The sequence below is a fragment of the Phyllostomus discolor genome, chromosome 2 (genome assembly GCF_004126475.2).
Source record: "Phyllostomus discolor isolate MPI-MPIP mPhyDis1 chromosome 2, mPhyDis1.pri.v3, whole genome shotgun sequence".
Lineage (NCBI taxonomy): Eukaryota > Metazoa > Chordata > Mammalia > Chiroptera > Phyllostomidae > Phyllostomus > Phyllostomus discolor.
Window position 1 is genome coordinate 123,563,020 of NC_040904.2, and position 21,280 is coordinate 123,584,299.

The 21,280-nt window shown below is 36.5% G+C and overlaps 1 protein-coding gene across 9 annotated transcripts in view; it reads right to left on the reverse strand.

Moving 5' to 3' along the window:
• Positions 1-21,280, reverse strand: part of ERC1 (ELKS/RAB6-interacting/CAST family member 1) — a 557,388-nt gene that overhangs the window by 231,918 nt on the left and 304,190 nt on the right. The window contains exon 17 of one of the 9 annotated variants that reach the window (XM_036018483.1): positions 18,716-18,726. The exons of the other annotated variants lie outside the window; for them this stretch is intronic. The gene's annotated coding sequence lies outside the window, so the exon portion shown is untranslated. Of the gene's footprint in view, positions 1-18,715; positions 18,727-21,280 lie in introns of those variants that run through there. 9 annotated transcript variants of the gene reach the window in all.

The window sequence follows — 21,280 nt, forward strand, 5'->3', positions numbered from 1 at the left end:
CTGAGGAAACAAAAGACTTTCATAATATACAACAAGAAATCTCTACATATCAATATAGCTAACATAGCTAGATATATGTTCAATATATATATATATATATATATATATATATTGAATATAGCTAATTGGGGTCTTAGAAAAAATTTATTGCCTTCTATAATAACTGAAAATATATGATTCAAGTAATTTGGAAAAATAAACATGGTAAATATAAGGAAAATAGAAGAAAATCAAAATAGGACAAAACCTAGTGAAGAAAAAGCAAACAGAGATCAACAAAATCCAAATCAGGTACCTTAAAAAAAGAAACATAAAGTTGACAAAGTTCTACAACACTGAACAAATAACACAATAATGAAAAATAAATGTCACAAAGCATATGAATAAAAACAGGGTAAAAATACAGTGTAGATTTTAAAATTACCCACAAATCAGAAATAATAGCAATGGACTTTTAGGCGAATAAGAACTTCTACAAGAAGACCTTCTTTAAGAAGATCTATAAGATCTGTGAAGTCACAGAAAGCTTGGGTGAATTTTTTACAGCAGCTTGTGCTACTCTAATGAAATCAGTAAGAAGCAACAGGGTATATAATAGCAAGATTTGTTTTTAAAAATAGCCTTTTTAACACACCGGCAATAAAAAAAGAAATTAACTGAAAAAAATATCATACATGATAGCAGCAAATGAGCTATCTAAAATGAATCTACCATAGACATATAAGAGATTTACTACAAAAAGGCTTAAGATATTACTTATGGTCATAAAAGAGAATGTAAATAAATTTCTCAATAAGCCATGCTATAGATGACAAGACTCAATGCTATAAGAACATCTAATTTTGCCTAAATTAGTCTTGAAAAAAAATCAACGCAAAATCTTATCAAAGTCCTGGGAAGATTTATTTTTTTTAAAACAGGAATTTGTTGGTGTCATCATAAAATTCAAAAGAAAGAGTTCTAGATCAGTGGTCCCAACATTTTTGGCACCAGAGACTGGTTTTGTGGAAGGCCATTTTTCCATGAATGGGGTAGGGGGTGCTGGTTTCAGGATGATTTATGTGCTTTACTGTTGGGGTCCACCCTGCCTGTCTCAGGAAGCTATAACCCCCTGTGGCTAAGGCTGAGTGAGAGACCTCCAAACTAGGAGATGCTAAGGAGACAAAACTTATTTCCCTGGCATGAATGCTGCCTGTTCTATGTCTGGCTCCCACTGCTTGGTCAGTAGTCAATGACAGGTAACAATTCTCTGAAGAGGATGAATCTAAGACAGACACGATCATGTGGGAAAAGCCACCAGGGAAGAGACTCAGGGGGCTGTGGAAATGAGGGGGTGATCGACATCGACCCCTGCCCCCTCAGCTTTGACAAAGCCTGAGTCCTTGTTCTGGCTGTGAGAAATCCAAGTCTCCTGGATGCCTTTGTCTCCTCTGCCCGACTCAGGCCTGTGGAAATAACAGGGGCAGTGCAGTCCAGACCAGAGTTGGCAGACCCCCGGGGGGTAATTAGACCTGGGGCATAGGATATGTAAGATCCTGTGAGACCTGCTTGCTGAGGATGCTCTTGAATATGAAGGCACGGGCAGGAAACAAAACTAGCCTTGTAGCTCTTAGGTGATAAAACTCCAAACTCAGTGTGAGCACTGTCAGCCCTTTGAAAGCTACCTATTCATTTGATCTTCCCTGCCAGACTGTAATCAACAAACTGTATCTGTATTCTTAATAAAACCCTGCTTGGGTGGGAAGATGGGGCGCTCTCCACTACAGACAGTGGCCATGCCATTCCTATTCCTCCACAGGACTTGGTAGTCCGTGTGTATTTCTCTTGTATCATGAGCAGCTGCAGCATTTGTGGTCACCGCAGGCCGGTGGCTGCCTTCCTTTACATTGAAGCCCACCTCCTGCTGCAAGGCCAAGTTCCTAACAGGCCCGGACGGGTACTGGTCTGTGGCCTGGAGGTTGGAGACTCCTGCTCTAGATGACTTTGACACAGACCACTGAGGAGATTTTTGTTCTACTGTCTACCAGAACTTTAAAACAGTATATAAAATGGTAATTAACTAGACACAGCAATAGTAAATAGATGAATGGGAATTACAGTAATAACAAACAGGTGAATGAAAAATGGATCAGAGCCCAGAAACAAACTCAAGCGCATATGGGAACTTACCATATTATATAGGTGGTACTCCAACTGGCTTTCCATAGAGAAAAACTAAAATAAAAATCTTTCTTCACACACACATAACATTTCACATATTATTAAATACATATGGAAACAATACCTTAACACATATAAAAACAATTCTGTTAAAATATATTATCCTGGTTTCTGAACTTCTGGCCAAGGTGGGGGCATAGGTAGACACACTGTGCCTTCTTGCACAACCAAAAGGACAACAACAATTTAAAAACAAAAAAAACAACCAGAACTAACAGAAAACCGAACTGTATGGAAGTCCGACAGCCAAGGAGTTGGCTGAAGACACATTCATCCAGACCAATAGGAGGGGTGGAGACAGGCAGCTAGGAGGAGAGGACTCATGGCCAGGTGGTGGCTGGAGGACTGCAGTGAACAAGGTGGTGGCTGGTGGACCCAGCGAGGCTGCGAATTGTGGAGCGGGGAGCAATAGGCTGCAACAGGCCTGCAAGGCAGCAGCTGGTGGAGTGGGCGGTCCCACATTCAAGCACAGATAAAAACAGGAGAAACGACTGGGGGACAGGACAGACTGCACAAACCAGGGACTCAGCTTGGGAAATAAGGCCTCAAACCACAGAATGAAAACACCATGGGGGTCAAGGCAGTGGGAGGAACTCCTAGTCTCACAGGAGACTTCGTTGCAGAGACCCACAGGGTCCTAGAATGTACACAAGCCCACCTACACAGGATTCAGCACCAGAACGGCCCACTTTGCTTGTGGGAAGTGGCAGAGGTGACTGAAATCCTGTGGACAGTGGAGCAAGCACCACTCTTCCCCCTCTAAACCCTGCCCCACATACAGCACCACAACGCAGTGATGTGGCTTGACCCGCCCTGGTGAACACCTAAGGCTCCACCCCTCACTATGTAACAGGTGCATCAATACACACAAAAAATGGCCCAAATGAAAGAACAGATCAAAGCCCCAGAAAAAAATACAACTCAGTGATGAAGAGATAGGTAACCTATCAGATGCAGATTTCAAAACACTGGTAATCAAGATGCTCACAGCACTGGTTACATTTGTTTGCAAATTAGATGAAAAATGAGGGCTATGATAAGTGAAATAAAGGAAAATGTACAGGAAACAATTAGTGATGGGAAAGAAACTGGGACTCAAATCAATGGTGTGGGTCAGAAGGAAGAAAGAAACATCCAACCAGAAAAGAATGAAGACACAAGAAGTCAAAAAAATGAGGAGAGGCTTAGGAACCTCCAGGACATCTTTAAATGTTCCAACATCCGGATTATAGGGGTACCTGAAGGAGAAGAGGAGGAGCAACAAGTGGAAAAGTTATTTGAACAAATAATAAAGGAGAACTTCCCCAATCTGGCAAAGGAAATAGACTTCCAGGAAATCCAGGAAGCTCAGAGTGTCCCAAAGAAGTTGCACCCAAGAAGAAACACACCAAGGCACATCATAAGTACATTACCCAAGATTAAAATGAAGGAGAGAATCCTAGAAGCAGCAAGAGATAAAGAGACAGTCACCTACAAAGGAATTCCCATCAGACTGTCAGCTGATTTCTTAAAAGAGACCTTGCAGGCAAGAAGGGGCTGGAAAATATTCCAAGTGATGAAAGGCAAGCGCCTACATCCCAGATTGCTCTATCCAGCAAAGCTTTCATTTAGAATGGAAGGGCAGATAAAGTGCTTCTCAGATAAGGTCAAGTTAAAGGAGTTCATCATCACCAAGCCCTTATTTTATGAAATGTCAAAGGGATTTATCTAAGAAAAAAAGATTAAAAACATGTACAGTAAAATGACAGCAAAATCACAATTATTAACCACACCTAAAACAAAAACAAAAGCAAACTAAGCAAGCAATTAGAACAGGAATAGAACCACAGAAATGGAGATCACACGGAAGGTTATTGAGAGGGGAGTGTGAGGGGGAGAGAGGGGGAAAAGGTACAGAGAATAAGTAGCATAGATGGTAGGTATGAAGTAGATGGGGGAGCTTAAGAATAGTATAGGAAAAGTAGAAGCCAAAGAACTTATATGTATGACCCATGGACATGAACTAAAGGGGGGAATGTGGGTGGGAGGGGGTATGTAGGGGAGTGAAGGGGGGGGAAATAGTACAACTGTAATAGCATAATCAATAAAATATATTAAAAATATATTATCCCCTCCAAGATGTTTTATCAAGAGATGCATGCATCTCATTGCTACTAGCTGTTTATGTTTATATTCACCTACAGAACCCAATGCTCTACAAAAATTGTGTGTGTTTGTAAGTCTATGAGCTCTGTGAAGTTAGGAGACATATAGAACCTCAATGAGTACTTCATCCAGTGTTTAGCAGTGTGGGAGCATGTAGTAAGTCTAGAAACAAGACACAAGTAGTGTTAAATGCTCTAAAACACCAAAATCAAATAAAGGGCAAAGTGTCAGGGGGACTAGTACTGACTGGACGGACCTAGGCAGATTTCTTCACAGCCAATGTGATTTGATGTCAGCAATGGGAAAAGCGTGGAACCATAAGAGGAAGAATTATGGAAAAAACACTGAATGAATGCTTTGAGCAAAAGCATGAGGGAGGGAGAATATAAGGTAAGTTTAAACAGTTAGATGTTTCTGGAGAGTGGAGACAAGAAGTGTAAAGTAAAATAAAGACAGAAATGTATCTAGGAACAAAATTACTGCGGGTTGATTGAGATACAGAGCTTTTAAAGGTTTCTGAATGCAAGTTCAACATAATTAATTTATGTTCCCAGTGAAAGCAGTAAACTTATTTCCACTGAACAAATAACTGGTTAGAAAAAAAAATGTTTTCAATATATATACTGTATATTAGAAATGTCATGACAGTACTTTTATCCAGTTGATATTCAGCTTAGTGATCTGTATTATACTGATCTGTCCCAAAGATGAAAAAAAGCAAATGAAAGCAGTAACATTTGCTTTTATTTCATATTATATTTCAAGCTATGGGCAAGGGAACCATGGTATGAAACAAATATTTCTAATATTTATCTTTTAACAACAGAAAAGATGTGACAATGAATAAAAATCTTGATTCTTTTTTTGAAAAGTTAAGAAATAATATCCATACAATCATCCTTTTATGAAAGAATACTATTTTTTAAAATCCTCACTCAAGGATGTGTATATTGATTTTAGGAAAAGAGGGAGGTAGAAATAAAGAGAGAGAAAGAGAGAACGGTAAACACCAATGAGAGATAAAAACATCAATTAGTTGCCTCCCATAGTTGTCTGGACCAGGGATTGAACTTGCAACCTAGGTATGTGCCCTGACTGGGAATTGAACCTGCAACCTTTTAGTGTAAGGGACAATACTCCAACCAACTGAGTCACCTGGCTGGGGCAGAACTATCCTATTTTACCAGTGTTGTTCTTTTTACAACTTTAACCCCCAACTCCAGATTTTGACCACTGGATAAAGGCAGACAATCCTGAGATTACAAATGTTCTATAAATCAGCTAGGAAAATGCAAACACAAAGAAAATATAAACAACAAGGAAGAGAGTAAGATAAAAACGAGAAACAGTGAAAGAAAAAGAAAGATGTAGTCAAAGACAAAGGAACATGAATGGGACTACTATATATTTGTGAGGTTGATAGACGACAGCAAACATGGCACCACAGCCCTGACTAGGCAAATGCATTTTGGCAGGTGTAGTCCAGAAGTGTGTTACCACCTGTGAAACTCAAGCTTAGTTTCAAGATCAAAAGCATTTGCTATCGCCACTAGTTGGTAACCAGCTTGCATTCTTTAACCAGAAAATGCATGGCCACAAACAAACACACTGAGAAATAAATTCGTTCTGGGTGGAACATTACACCAACGTCAATGGGGTGTTATAAGTATGCCAATATTAGGAAGAAAAGGCAAAGAAGAAAAAGAATGAATCCAGCCACAATTGTTTTCACATGCATAGCAAAGACATCCACTGCTAAAAAAGAAGTTCACCTATTTTCCCTCTTGACAATAACGTATGTGTAAAATTGCTGTACACATCACGAATATTTTCCATAGCAACTAGCCCTAAATAGGTATCTTTTATTTAATTTCCTAGAATATTAGGCCATAGAGAAAAGATGAACTTTAAGTTTGAACAATATTCAATCTTGAAGATCTAACGTATAAAAGACAAAAAACATAAAGCTTATTTTAAAAAATCATTTATTTGACTGTATGTCCCCTTACAATACTTTGAGGATGAAATAATTTAGTACAGTTCAAAAAATATTTACTGAGTGCCAATGGAATTTCCTAAGTGACCCGGACAATAAAGTTGTCTTTTGTTATGTTAATGTGGTGACTTCTGGACCCTACCCAAGAGAGGGGGATAATAGCTAGGAGAATCAACCACCTTATTAAAGGTTTGGAACTTTCAGTCCCAACTCTGGACCTCTGGGAGGAAAGAGGAGCTGGAGGCTGCCGTCAAACAATAATGGCCAATGACTATGTAATAGAGCCTCCATAAAAAACCCAGGAGGACTTCTCATTGTTGGCCTTTTTCAGGAGAGCTTTCATGTTGGGAAACCAGTATGCTTCCCCTTGCCACTGTGCCTGGCTGTGAGTTCCTTTGTTCAGGACCTTGTCCTATGTGTCTCTTCATCTGGCTGTTGATTCATATCCTTTAATTTCCTTTTATAATAAACCAGTAATCCAGTAAGTAAAATGTTCCCCTAAGTTCTCTGAGCAGCTTTAGCATATAGCAGTTGGTCACAACATAGACAAGAGCCTGGGCTTTGGGCTGTCAAATGAAGTTATAAGTGTTTGGCTATGGGGATGAGACAGTCTTGTAAGACTGAAACCTTAAGTGTAGAATCTGATGCTACTTTTTGGTAGTGTCAGAACTGAGTTGAATTCGTAGACACCCTGCTGGTTTCTGAATAGTGTATAGGGAACTCCTCAAATCTTGGAATTGGGTCAGGGAACTCCTATTTATTGGGGACTCAAGATAAGCAACACTTCTGAATGCCAAGCATCTAGAAAACATAATGAAGTCTGCAAATAAATGACTAATACAATGGGTAAATACAATAGAAACACAGATACAATAAAATTTCACTCTCATCAGAAAGTTCCACATAAAATCCTTTTCATATAAATACCTTTCATCTTTTTCATTTAATGACTTTCATTTTCTTCATGTTTTGTATAACATTTAAAAAAATTTAATCTTTATTGCACTGTTTCCATTACCAATTAGTGTGTTTATACCACCCTCCCCCAGCAATCAATAACCATTGTCCATTTGTCCTTTTTCCTTTTTGCTCAACCTCTCCAACCCTTAAATGCCACCCTCTACCCCTACCAGCTGCCATCTACTCTCCATCTATGAGTATGTCTGTTTTGCTTGTTAGTTCAGCTTGTTCATTAGATTCCACATATGAGTGAAATCATATGGTACTTGTCTTTCTCTGACTGGCTTATTTCACTTAGCATAATGTTCTCCAGGTCCGTCCATACTGTAGCAAAGAGTAAAATCTTTTTTTTATGGCCGAGTAGAATTGCATTGTGTAAATGTTCCATAAGACTCTATCCACTCATCTACTGATGGACACTTGGGCTGCTTCCATATCTTGGCAATTGTAAATAACGCTGCAATGAACACAGAAGTGCTTATGTTCTTTTGAATTAGTGTTTTGGGTTCCTTTGGATATATTCTCAGAAGTGGGACAACTGGGTCAAAAGGCAGATCCATTTTTAATATTTTGAGGTATCTCCATACTGCTTTCTACAGTGGCTGCACCAATCTGCATCCCCACCAACAGTGCAACAGGGTTTCCCTTTCTCCACATCCTGGCTAGAACTTGCTATTTGTTGATTTATTGATAGACCTTCTGACAGGTGTCAGATGGTATCTCACTGTGGTTTTAATTTGCATTTCTCTGATTATTAGTGACATTGAGCATCTTTCATATGGCCATTTGTATGTCCTCATTGGAGAAGTGTCTATTCAGGTCCTTTGCCCATTCTTTAACTGGGTTGTTTTTTGGTGTTGAGTTTTGTTAAGTACATCATAGATTTTAGACACTAACCCCTTATCAGATGTATTGACAAATATGTCTCCCATTCTGTGGGTTGTCTTTTTATTTTGTTGATGTTTTACTTTGCTGTGCAAAACCTTTTTAGTTTTAGGTAGTCACATTTTTTAATTTTTTCTTTTGTTTCCCTTGCCTGGGGAGATGTAGCCAATAAAAAATTTCTACAAGTGATATCTGAGATTTTGCTTCTACAATGTTTATGGTTTTGGTTCCAACATTCAAATCTTTCATCCATTTTGAATTTATTCTTGTGTGCGGTGTAAGAACGTGGTCTAGTTTTATTTTTATGCATGTACCTGTACAACTTTCCCAACACCATTTATTGAATAGCCTATCTTCAGTCCATTATATGCACTTGCTTTCTCTGTCAAATATTCACTGACTATAAAGGTGTCGGCTTTTTTCTGGGCTTGCTATTCTGTTTCATAGATCTATGTGTTAGTCCTTTTTTTAAAAAAGATTTTATTTATTTATTTCTAGAAAGGGGAAGGGAGGGAGAAAGAGAGGGAGGGAAGTGTCAACGTTTGGTTGCCTCTGGAGTGCCCCCACCAGGAACCTGGCCCACAACCCAGGTACATGCCCTGATTAGGAATCAAACCAGTGATCCTTTGTTTTGCAGTCCAGCACTCAATCCACTGAGCCACATCAGCCAGGGTTATGTGTTATTTTTTATGCTAGTACCAGGCTGTTTTGATTACTATGGTCTTGTAGTATAGTTTGATATTAGGTAGTGTGATTCCTCCAACATTGTTCTTTCTCAGAATTGCTGTTGCTATGCAGGGCTTTTTGTGGTTCCATATACATTTTTGAAATATTTGTCCTAGTTCTGTAAAATATGTCCTTGGAATCTTGATAGGAATTGCACTGAATCTATAGATTGCTTTGGGTAGTATGGGCATTTTAACAATGTTATCTCTTCCTATCCATGAACATGGTATGTGCTTCCACTTATTTGTATCTTCTTCAATTTCTTTCCTCAGTGTCTTATTTCCATGAACAAGTCTTTTACATCACTGGTTAAGTTTATTCTTAGGTAGCTATTTTATTCTTTTTGAAGCAATTGTGAATGGGATTGTTTTCTTAATTCCCCTTTCTGTTAGTTAATCATTGGCATATAAACATGTAACTTGATTTCTGGATATTAATTTTGTATCCTGTTACTTTGCTGAATTTATTTATCAGTTCAACTAGTTTCTTGGTGGGATCTTTGGGGTTCTGTATGAACAGCATCATTGAGCTTTTTCTTATTTCATGAGATTGGCCTGTAATGTTATGAATTTCACTCTTAGGATTGCTTTCCCAATGTCCCACAAATTTGGGATTGTTATGTCCTCATTTTCATTTGTTTCAAGGCATCTTTTGATTTCTTCCTTGCTCTCATTTGTGACTCATTCATTATTTAATTAACATATTACTTAGCTTCCATGTCTTGATGTGCATTTCAGTGTTCTTATGGTTGATTTCTAGTTTCACAGCATTGTGGTCAGAGAAGACACTTGATATGATTTCAATCTTCTTAAATTTACTGAAACTTGTTTTGTGTCCTAACATGTGGTACATCCTAGAAAAGGTTCCATGTGCACTTGAAAACTATGTATACTCTGCTGCTTTGGGGTAAAATACTCTCAAGGTATCAATTAAATCCATTCAATCCAGTGTGTTGTTTAAGGCTGCTGTCTCTTTATTGATTTCCTGCCTGTAAGATCTATCCATTGAACTCAGTGAGATGTTAAAATCCCCAACTATAACTGTATTTCTGTCTATCTCTTCTTTTACGTTCATCAAGATTTGCTTCACATATTTCGGTGCTCCTATGTTGGGTGTGTAAATGTTTACTAAGGTTATATGCTCTTGTTGGATTGTTCCCTTTATCATCATATAGTGTCCTTCTTTGCCTCTTACTATTGCCTTCATTTTAAAGTCTATTTTGTCAGATATCAGTATTGCTACCCCAGCTGTTTTGTCTTTCCATTTGCATGAAGTATCTTTTTCCAACTCTTTAGTCTGTGCGTATCTTTTGAAATGGGTCTCTTGGAGGCAGTCTGTGTGTGTGTGTGTGTGTGTGTGTGTGTATAAAACAAGGTATACATATAAAATATATAACTATAACTAAACTCTGTGTGTGTGTGTGTGTGTGTGTAGTTATCTATTCAGCGACCCTATATCTTTTGGTTGGAGCATTTAAGTCATTTACATTTAAGGTGATTGCTGATAGATACAAATGTAGTGCCATTTTATTGTCAGACTGTTTTCCTCTGTTTCTTTACCCCTCCCCTTCCCCTTCTAAAAGCAAGCCCTTTAACATTTGCTGCAGTACTGGTTTGGTGTTAACAAACTTCCTTAGCTTTTTCTTATCTGGAAGCTACTTATTTCTCCTTTGATTTTAAATGACAGCCTTGCTAGGTAAAACAACCTTGGTTGAAGGTCCTTGCTTTTCATCACCTTGAATATTTCATGCCACTCCCTTGTGGCCGGAAATGTTTCTGTTGAATAATCAGATGCTAGTCTAATTGATGCTCCCTTGTAGGTAATTACCTGCTTTTCTCTTGTGGCTTTTAGGATGCTCTCTGTGCCTTTAAACCTTGTCATTTTAATTGTGATGTGTCTCAGTGTAGGCCTCTTTGGGTTCAACTTATTTGGGACTCTCTGAGCTTCATGGACTTGTGTGACTTTTACCTTGCCTAGATTAGAGAAGTTTTCAGTCATTATTTCTTCAAACAGTTTCTTTATCCCTTGCTAACTTTCTTTTCCTTCTGGTATTCCCATGATGCAGATGTTGTTACATTTTATGTTGTCTATATTTCTTACTCTCTTCATTTTCTAAAATTCTTTCTTCTTTTTGCTGCTCTGCTTGGGTGCTCTTTTCTACCTTGTCTTCTAAAATGCTGAGTCTACACCTTGCTTCATTGAACCTAATTTTTATTCCTTATAGTGTATTATTTTTTAGAGATTTTATTTATTTATTTTTATAGAGAGGGGAAAGGAGAAGAGTGGGACAGAAACATCAATCAGTTGCCTCTCCCATGTCCCCAGCTGGGGACCTGACCCACAACGCTGGCATGTGCCCTGACCAGGAATCAAACCAGAGACCCTTCAGTCCACAGGTGGCACTCAATTCACTGAGTTACACCAGCCAGGGGTTCTAGTGTATTATTAATCTCATATATTGTATTCTTTATTTCTGATTGGTACTTTTTTATGGTTTCTATGTCTTTTCTCATGCTGTTGAGCATCCTTATAATCATTACTCTAAACACTCAATCTGATAAATTGCTTGCCTCCCTTTCACCTACTTCTGGAGAATTCTCTTGTTCTTTCATTTGGGGTCTATTTCTTTGCCTTCCCATTTTGGCTGCTTCTCTGTATTTTCCACCTTAGATATTAAACTAATCAGTCATTAAAGTGACCGGATGTTGATGTAATCAGTGTGTAATCAGCAGTCCAGCTTAAGCACCACAGAGTAGAGCAGATTAATTCCTGGGGGCAGGGCTACTGCTTCCCCTCAGGCTATGCCACTTGGAGAGGAGTGCCTGAAAAAGATGGCTTCTGCAGTAGGGGGAAAGACCCAGCATAGGGATCCTGGTAGCTGTTCTTTCAGTTCTCTCTCCAGATCCACTAGCCTGAGAGTGGATCTGGACACAGATCCTCAAGCATCTCTAGTCCACTTGCCCTCTATCTGCTGGAGCCGTAGTTGTGGCTGCAAATAAAATTTTGTGCACTGGCCCTTTAAGAGGCTCTCTGCATCTCCAGCCATTTCTCTCTGGCAGACAGAAATCCTGCTGCTTTTCACAGCTGGATGTTATCTGGGTTTCTTTCTAGCTGTGGTGCTGCAGGCTGGGGAGCCCAGCTTGGGATTTAGACTCCACACTTCTTAGGGGGAACACCTAGCCATTGAAATATCCCTCCGGAACCTCAGCTGCTGCCCATGGGAGCCCAGTCAGTTCTCTGGCACCTCCTCCACACTCCCTACCAGTGTGGTGTGGTGAAGTGGCTTCTTCTGAAGTTTTTAAGTTTTCTCTCAGTGATGTTTTATAGTTTTGATTATAGAGATCTACAACTTTTGTTAAATTTATTCTGAAGTACTTTATGCATTCTGATGTCATTGTAAATAATACTTTATAAAATTTCAATTTCCATTTACCTGTTGCTAAGATATGGAAATACAACTAATTTTTATGTATTGCCCTGCTTAGGCAATCATGTTTTTTTTTAAAGATTTTATTTATTTTTAGAGAGGGAATTGGAGGGAGGGAGGGAGGGGGAGAGAGAGAGAAAGAAACATCAATGTGCCATTGCTGGGGGTCATGGTCCGCAACCCAGGCATGCACCCTGACTGGGAATCAAACCCGCGACACTTTGGTTTGCAGCCTGCACTCAATCCACTGAGCTACCCCGGCCAGGGCTGCAATCATGTTTTTTGTGAATATAGACAATTTTACTTCTTCTTTTAGAATTTTATACTTTCTCTTCTTATTATATAGCTTAACTAGGATCTTCAATATAATATTGAATAGAGGGATAAAATTGGACATCTTTATATCTTTTGCAATCCCAGAGGGAAAGTATTTAACTGTAATCATTATGTTAGGTATAATGTTAGCTATAAATTTTTCACATAGGCCTTATTTATTGAGCTAAAGAAATTGCCTTCTATTCCTAGTCAGCTAAGAGTTTTTATCATGCATAAATGTTGCGTTTTGTCAAAAGCCTTTTCTGAATATACTGAGATAATTATATGATTTTTCTTCATTGTTAATGTAGTAAATTTAACTCATTTAAAAAAAATGCTGCACAAACCTTTCATTTCACAAATAAGTCTAATGGTTGTGATATATTAACTTTCTCATTTATGTTAAATTCAATTTGCTAAGACTTTGTTGGAGAAATTTATGTCAATGTTCATGAGGGAGAATGGTCTGTAATTCTCTTCACATGATGTATTTGTTAGGTTAAAGTGCGAGGGTCATTCTGGCTTCATTAGATTAATTAGGAGTATCTCCTCTATTTTCTTAAAGAGTTTCCATAAGATTGGTATTATTTCTTACTTATATGTTTAGTAAAATTCAGTCAAGCCATCTGGGCCTGGAGTTTTTGTTATGGGAATGTTTTCAATGACAAATTCAATTTCTTTAATAAATATAGGCCTCATCATTTTTTATTCCTTTTGATCCAGTTTTGATAAATTGTCTTTTTCAAAGAATTTGTGTTTTATCTAAGTTATCATTTTTATTGATGTAAAGTTGTACAAAATATTCTTGTGCTTTTTAAACCTCTCTAGAATCTCAAATGACAGCCCCTCTTACACCTTTTCATTCCAAATTTAGGTAATTCATATGTCTTCCTTTTTTCGTGTGACCATCTTTCTAGGGACATATCGGTTTTATCAGTTCTTGATGAAATCAAAGTGAATGGATGATTTTGAATTTTCTACAATGTCTTTTCCTCATTTCCTTGATTTCTATTCTTATCTTTATTACTGATTTAATTCTATTTACATGGGTTTACTTTGTTCTTCTTTCTCTGGTTTCTTAGTGAGGAAACTCACAGTACTGCATTTGAACTTTCTAATATAGGCACATAAAAGTATAAATTTCACTCTAAGCATTACATGAGCTGCATAACACAAAGTTTCACATTTGTATTTTCATTTTCTGTCAGTTCAAAATGTTTTCTTATATTCCTGTGGCTTCTTTTCTAAGCCATATCTGAAACTGTATAATTTACAAACAATTCCATTGTGGTTAGAGAACAATTCTGATATTTGGTCTTTTGAAATTTATTAAGGCTTATTTTTATGGCCCAGCATACGGTCTACATTGGCCATACATATTTGAAACGATACATATTTGAAAAACACATACAGGGTCTGGCAGAAGTAAGGCTTGATTGAGTGTGGTTGGTAGGGTAATAATATGGGTGTGATAACTTATAGGTTTAATTTGAACATTTCACCTAAAATGTCATATGGTGTGCTTGAGTATAATACTATTATGTTACAGAATTATATGCTTATGAATTTTGTAATAAAAGATTTTGTAATGAAAAAGGGGTGTTATGTGGGCCAGACCTGTATATTCTTCATTTGTTGGGTATACTATTCTATAAATATTAAATAAGTCAAGTTGATGCTAGTCTTTAGTTCTTCTGTTACTAGGTGCACACATGAGACAAAATTGCTATGTCTTTTTGACAAACTGTCCTCTTTATCATTATGATATTGTCTTTATCTCTGAATACTCTTTTGGGAGTTTCTGTTATCTGATATTAACAGCCATACCAGTTTTCTTATGATTATTCTTTATAAGAACTATCTTTTTCCATCCTTTAATTTCAACCTATTTATATTTATTATAGGGTATGTCTTGTAGTCAGCATGTCTTCTTTTAAACCAATTCTAATAAACTCTGTTCTTTAACTGGAGTGTTTAGTCTATTTGGTTTTGACTTAAATATTGAAGTGCTGAATTTATATCTATCATCCATTTATCCCTTCTAGTCTTTGTTCCTCTGCTATTCCTTTCCTGCCCTTTTTCTTCTAAGTTAATGAAATAACTTGTAGTATATTTTATTTTCTATATTAACTTTCAGTTATTTAAATATTTGTTTTTGTGGCTAACTTTTGGTAGTTGCTCTAAACAAACAATATGCATCTTTAAATCATCAAAGTCTATTTAGATGAAAAGGCATAAAACTTCACAACTGACACTTCCAATTTTTTACCTTACAAAGCTAGCAACCTTACAACAGTATAATTCCACCCTCCTAATCTTTTGTGCTATTATTGTCATATCTTTCATTTTTATATACATTATAAATTTGACCTTACAGTGTTATTTTTGCTTTAAATGGTCAGTTGTCTTTAAGGAAAATATGAGAAAAAAAGTTTCTTATGTATATATTCACTTATTTACCATGTCTCTTATTCAGGTTGAATAATTTCCATTGATTTGTTTTAAAATTTATGGACTCTTTCTTTTGACAGCTTTAATTAGTACTTGAGACCACCCAGTGAATTTTTAATTTCAATGTCAGCCTTCAAATTTCCATTTTTGAAAAACAGTTTCCTTTCTTGGCTGAGATTTCCTATCTCTTTTATCATCAATATGACATTTTCCTTTAAGTCTTTTAAGCATTTTCCTAAGAGTGACTTTAAAGTTTTTATCTGTTAAATCCATTAGAACTTCTTTGAGTTGATTCCTTCTACATGTATTTCTCACTATGAGTCATATGTTACTGTTTCTTTGCACATCTGGCAATTTTTAAAAATCCAACATAGCATATTGTAGAAGGGTATCCCTGGGTCACACAGGAAAAAGAAGAGTTGTCTTGGGCCACACATTAAATATACAAATACTAACGAAAACTGATGGACCAAAAAAAGGTTTCAAGTAAATTTACAGTTTTGTGTCAGGCCACATTCATAGCCATCCTGGGCTGTATGCAGCTCACAGGCTGTGGGTTGGACACCTCAGTCAGTAGATGATACACTGCAAGGACTCTATATTCTGTTATTTTCTTTTGGAGAGCAATGATTTTTAGCCTGGTAGGTAATTCAGTTAACAGTTGATCTCGAACATGTGTAGGCTTTGGATTTATCTTCTGTTAGCGTGATCTGTTGAAAGCTCAGGTTATTTCTCAGACCTCTCAATTCTATCTCCTCTACAGACTTTATTGGGGCTTTAAGTTTTGTTAGGCTAGGGCTATAGCAGGCTTTATTATAGGTCATGGTCCCTACTCCTAAACCCTAGGTTTTCTGTTATCTTGGCACAACATTTGAAGTTTTAACAAGGATTTTGCTGCCCTGACCAGGCTGAAAGTCCTAATTCCCCAGCACTGCTCTATCTCTAGTATCATAATTCCACTTTAGTTCCCATGCCAGCCTGTCTCTGCTAAGGCTTGCGTAGTCTCATCCAGTGAAGGTGCAACTTAGTCCTCAGCCAAGAATTCATGGATATATGACTCCCAATTTATTCTCAATATACTGTTTATATATTTCACTTTTCTGATTTATTTAGAACATTTACAACTACAGAATCAAGGGACCTGAAAAGGTCACCTAGTCAAAGAACTATGTAATTTTTAAAATCACAAGGAACTTAGAGGTTTAGGAAACCCTTTCATTTCAGAATGACAAAACTACCAACCTAAAAAATTAAGTGTGATTGGATTTTCAGTTGTACCATGTTTTACAGATACTGGACTTCACCAATTTCAAAGTGATTTCCTTACTACATTTCACTTGATCGTCAAAACAACCTAATAAGGTGGCTCTAAGTATCATTACCCTTTTTTTTATAGGTAAGAAACATGACTTACAATGTAAATATATTCTTTGCTACAAAGAGCATTTTATAATCCTCTTTTACTCAGAATCCTCCGATAAGAAAAGGTTACGATTAAATGGATGAATTACTATCTTCTGCATCCAAAGCTTGAGGGAAGTTTTACCCATTTACAGAATAAGTAACTACCTTTTTGGTATTCTCTGAAAAACACTGAAAAGGAAGATCCTGAAAAGAAAATATTTTTTTAAAATATCCCCAAACTCATACACCTCTCATACTGCTATGTTAGTTAACAGATTTTCTTACAATGGGTTCTAACTACAACTAGTTTAAGGCATTAGGTTATCTATCTATAACAATTAACCTTTTACCTGATTCATATGTACTTAACAGAAGAGACTAGGGTTGACCTATACCCTCAGCAGAGGAAAAAATGAAAAGTAAGAAATAGGTCAGTAATCCTATTCCTTTCCCCTTTAGGAGAAGGATGACCTATACTCTTAATTTCATCCTGCACAGGTGAGATCATTCTTGCACACAAAACATATATTGATAGGGTAAGAGAAAGAATTCTAAAACCTGGAAAATAGAGGCACTTTGAGGACCTTTATCATTTCTGATCTTTACTTGTTACTTAAAGATTACTCCAGCTATTTGAGCCCCCCCTTTTTTTTTACATGATTACATCATTAAAGACTATATATATATATATATATATATATATATGTTTTTTTTTTTAAGAATGTGGTTTCTTCTGTTTGGAAGTCATCTGACCCTAAATGGCTAAAAGGGGGAATGGGCTTAGGCTTAAAGGAGGACAAAGGCAAAGAATACTGAAGGTAATTTGTAATTGATTCCAATTTAGGTCACAAGAAAATGAAAATATTTGAGAAAAATATGTAATACACATGCCTCAGCTTGTGAAAAGCTGAGCATCATGGTCAAAATTTAGAAGCAAAAAGATGTAAGAAACTGTAACATTACTATATTTAATCAACCCATGTCAGCCATTGTCCTATAACAACTCAGGGCTCCAACTAGACTATTAGTTCTGATGAGCCAAGACGTTAGAAACAGCAGAGATCGCACATTCTGTAAGGTGGATAGCATAAGAAATTTGAGTATCAAGGTAGAAAAAGAGGAGGCAAAACTAAAGAGTTAAGCAAGAGAGGAAGTCCAAAAGGCCCAAGGGATGGCTGATTATATAATAGATAATACAAATTTTGCCTTATAATTTTAATTATGACTTGTCCTGCTAGTGTTATTTATTGCTATGCTGTACAGGATATCTTTTTTTCTCTTTTTTCAATTCAAGTGTAGGGAATTTTCATACTAATTTATGTGATTTCCTATAACATATTTAACTTTAGAATTTTAGGGCACTGTGAAAAATGCTTCCAACACTATCAGTTGTCTAATGGCTCTAAAGGCATTTGGTGGAAGAATAAGTAAGTGTGGCTTTACAAAACGTACAGATGTTCTTATATCGTTACTAGGCTATGATTCACATAATTATTTTCAGTTTTGTGGTTAATTTGGAAGACTGTTATAAATCTGCAAATGCGTCTTTTTTTTAATGCCAGCAACTCTGCAATAAATTTTAAAATGAAATACTACAGGATATCAGGAGATAAAATAATTTAAAATAAACTTCTAATTATTCAAGGTATAATAGACTGATCACCTATTCTATTTCCAAATAGTCTGAACTATTTCCAGTAACCATTTTCTATGTATTTTTTAGCCCTAAGCATATTCTATTTTTCTCTCTTAACAAGCAAGAATTTTTTTTTAAGATTTTATTTATTTATTTTTAGGGAGGGAAGGGAGGGAGAGAGAGAGAGAGAGAGAGAGAGAGAGAGAGAGATCAATGTGCGGTTGCTGGGGGTTATGGCCTGCAACCCAGTCATGTACCCTGGCTGGGAATCGAACCTGGGACACTTTGGTTCCCAGCCCACGCTCAATCCACTGAGCTACGCCAGCCAGGGCTCACAAGCAAGAATTTTTTAAATGTCAGAATTCAGATTATATCACTGGACTCTTTTTAGGTACATATAAAATTTTATTTTCTGTTTGTAGAAAGTTAGATCTTTCCTTAGCCAAAAGGCACCTCAGGAGTGCATAATTTAGCCTACAGAGGTTTGGATTTCTCTGCCAACTTTAACAATGGGATGCTACTTACCAAACAGCTATGGATCCTCAATGGAGCTAAAGAGCTCTTCTACCACTTCCCCTAACAAACTAGTTCTCAGAGTAGTTAAATTCATAGTTTGATAAAAGTTTTATTCCAAATGAAAAATTAGTCTTTTAAGCTTTATTTGTAATGCCAACATAGGGTGAGACTATAGTAAGAGTCTGAATGCAGGACAGTGGAAAATGAGCCAGCTCATCTAGAAATCTTAACAGTCAAGTTCATAACCTGAACTGATACTTAAAATTTTTTTAAGGTTATTAAAGCTGTTGTTCATTATTTTTTCCCTTTCTTCCATTCATCCTTTCTTTCTTAGGGAAAGGTCTAACATGAAAGTAGAATAAAAAACAATAATGGCTAACAAATCCACAGCATAAGGAAAACAACCATAGTGGGAACTGCCAATAAAAACATTCCTTCTCTTTGGGACTGGCTAACCAACTCAAATGTTTCTACTGAATAACCACTGGCAGGTTATCAAATGAACAGTTTCACATCTCCCCAAACTCAAGACCACCACTTACCTGTAACAGATACTTAACTACTAGGACATTCCTTTTGGTTTGACTAGGTCAGGATTATTCTAAAAAACTAGACTTCCAGTGCTTTACTGAAGAATGTTCTATAGAAATGGGCCAACAGCCCCTTTCCTCAGGAAAACTTCTTATTCTAGATGCAGGTTCACTTATATGCATGTTTTGGTCTCTTTTGCACATTGCATTGCCCTTGTATTTCTTCTACATTTCACATTTTCTGGTTATAATAAGCAAGTCCTTCTACTTATTCAATTATCAATAATTAAACAATGTAAATCTTTAAAATACGGTGGGTCCTGCCATGATTACAGAGTGAGGAACCTGGTTGTCCTTGACAATAGCCAAAAGTAAGATATTACCTTTCTCCTTTTAAATTTTCCTTGAATATTTTTATTTTCCTACAAATAATCACCAGAAAATACTTATACAAACTAATAATACCTGCTATTAAGTGTTCCCTGTGCCAGACACTGTTCTCAATTCTACATATTAATAATTTCCTATGTTATCACTATGAAAACTTTATAAAGCTGGAATAATTAGTATTACCACTTAAAAATGAGAAGACTGAGGCACAGAGAGGTTAAATGATGTGAAGTCATAGAGCTCATAGGTGACAGAATCAGAATGCAGACTCTTCTGGGAAGTATCCACTTAGTGTTGCCATAGGTCATCAGGGGCAGATATCATGCAGAACTACTTGGAGGGAGGAAACACCTTTCAAATTGACTTTGGAATGAAGTGAATGAAAAACCCCTGGACAGATGATTAGCACAACTTGTTCAATATATGGAACAGAGTCCTAAATATATAGCAGAAAAATGTCTATTCCCTTGGTCAGCTGCATACTGAAAAGGAATAGAAAGTTCACTATATCAGAACCCACAATATGTTACTATTCATAGTGTTTTGTGTATAATTATGCTTAGATTAACTGTATAGTTTCCAACTGAGGTTTTATGAATCATTACTTTATATTTATTTGTATGCCAAACTTAAACCTACATTTAAGAAAAATAGGGGTTTTAATTCACTGTTTTAGATGAAAAGAATAGAATAGCTGTTGCTCCCCACACTTGGTAGAACTATGCAGGCTGCTTCACAGGGATACTGCAAACAGAGACCATCTGTTAAAAAACACTCCTCTCTCAACAGATTAGGGATAGGAGGTGATTTATTAAAAGGGAGGTACTAAATAACCATAGTAAGATTGAAAATGAAAGATAAAAACAAGGAGAAATTTAAGTGCAAATTAAAGCAAGGACTACTTCAAAACTGGAAGTTGACAAGAACACCATGATGCCACAACCATAAATCCTGAGCAACTGAAGAAGGTGATATAAGTGATGTCAGAGACAGGTTTTTACCCTTTATTTTTAGTATTTTGTTAATATTTATTAAATTACTATGTTATTTACATAAATTTCTTTATATATTTTAATTACTTATCCCATGTCTTATTGTATAAGTGCTTGATCTTACCAAAAAAAGTTGTGCTAATCATAGTAGTTTTCAGAAATATAATCTCCAACCTAAGCTGGCAATGGAAGTTCATAATAGTTTAGTACTGTGGTATGAAAAACAAATTACACACAACCCCCTTTCCATGGCTTAAAGTCAAGCATTCTTTAAAAAAATTATTTCATATCTTCTCAAAGTACTAATTATAAAGGAAAATTCTTATACAAACACACCACTATCTTGCTATAGTCATTTGAACTGAGTGGGAAAGATCTGACAAATACAGTCCAGATATTGATTGATACCTAGAGAAGACAAAACAAACAAAAAATACACACACACACTTTTGCTTTAGCAATACCAGTGTCTTCTTAAAAAAAATCACATGATACCTTGTTTTCCCCCAAATTATATCAATTTTCCTTCCACTTTCTCAATTACTTTAAGCCCTTCTCAACTCTATCTTCTACATGTTCTAGGAATGGTTCTCAGATTTCTTCAAGTCAAATGATTTTACTCTTTATTACCCAAGAATTATTTCCACTACTCCATCTCCAAAATATCAAGATTTGAATTTTACTACC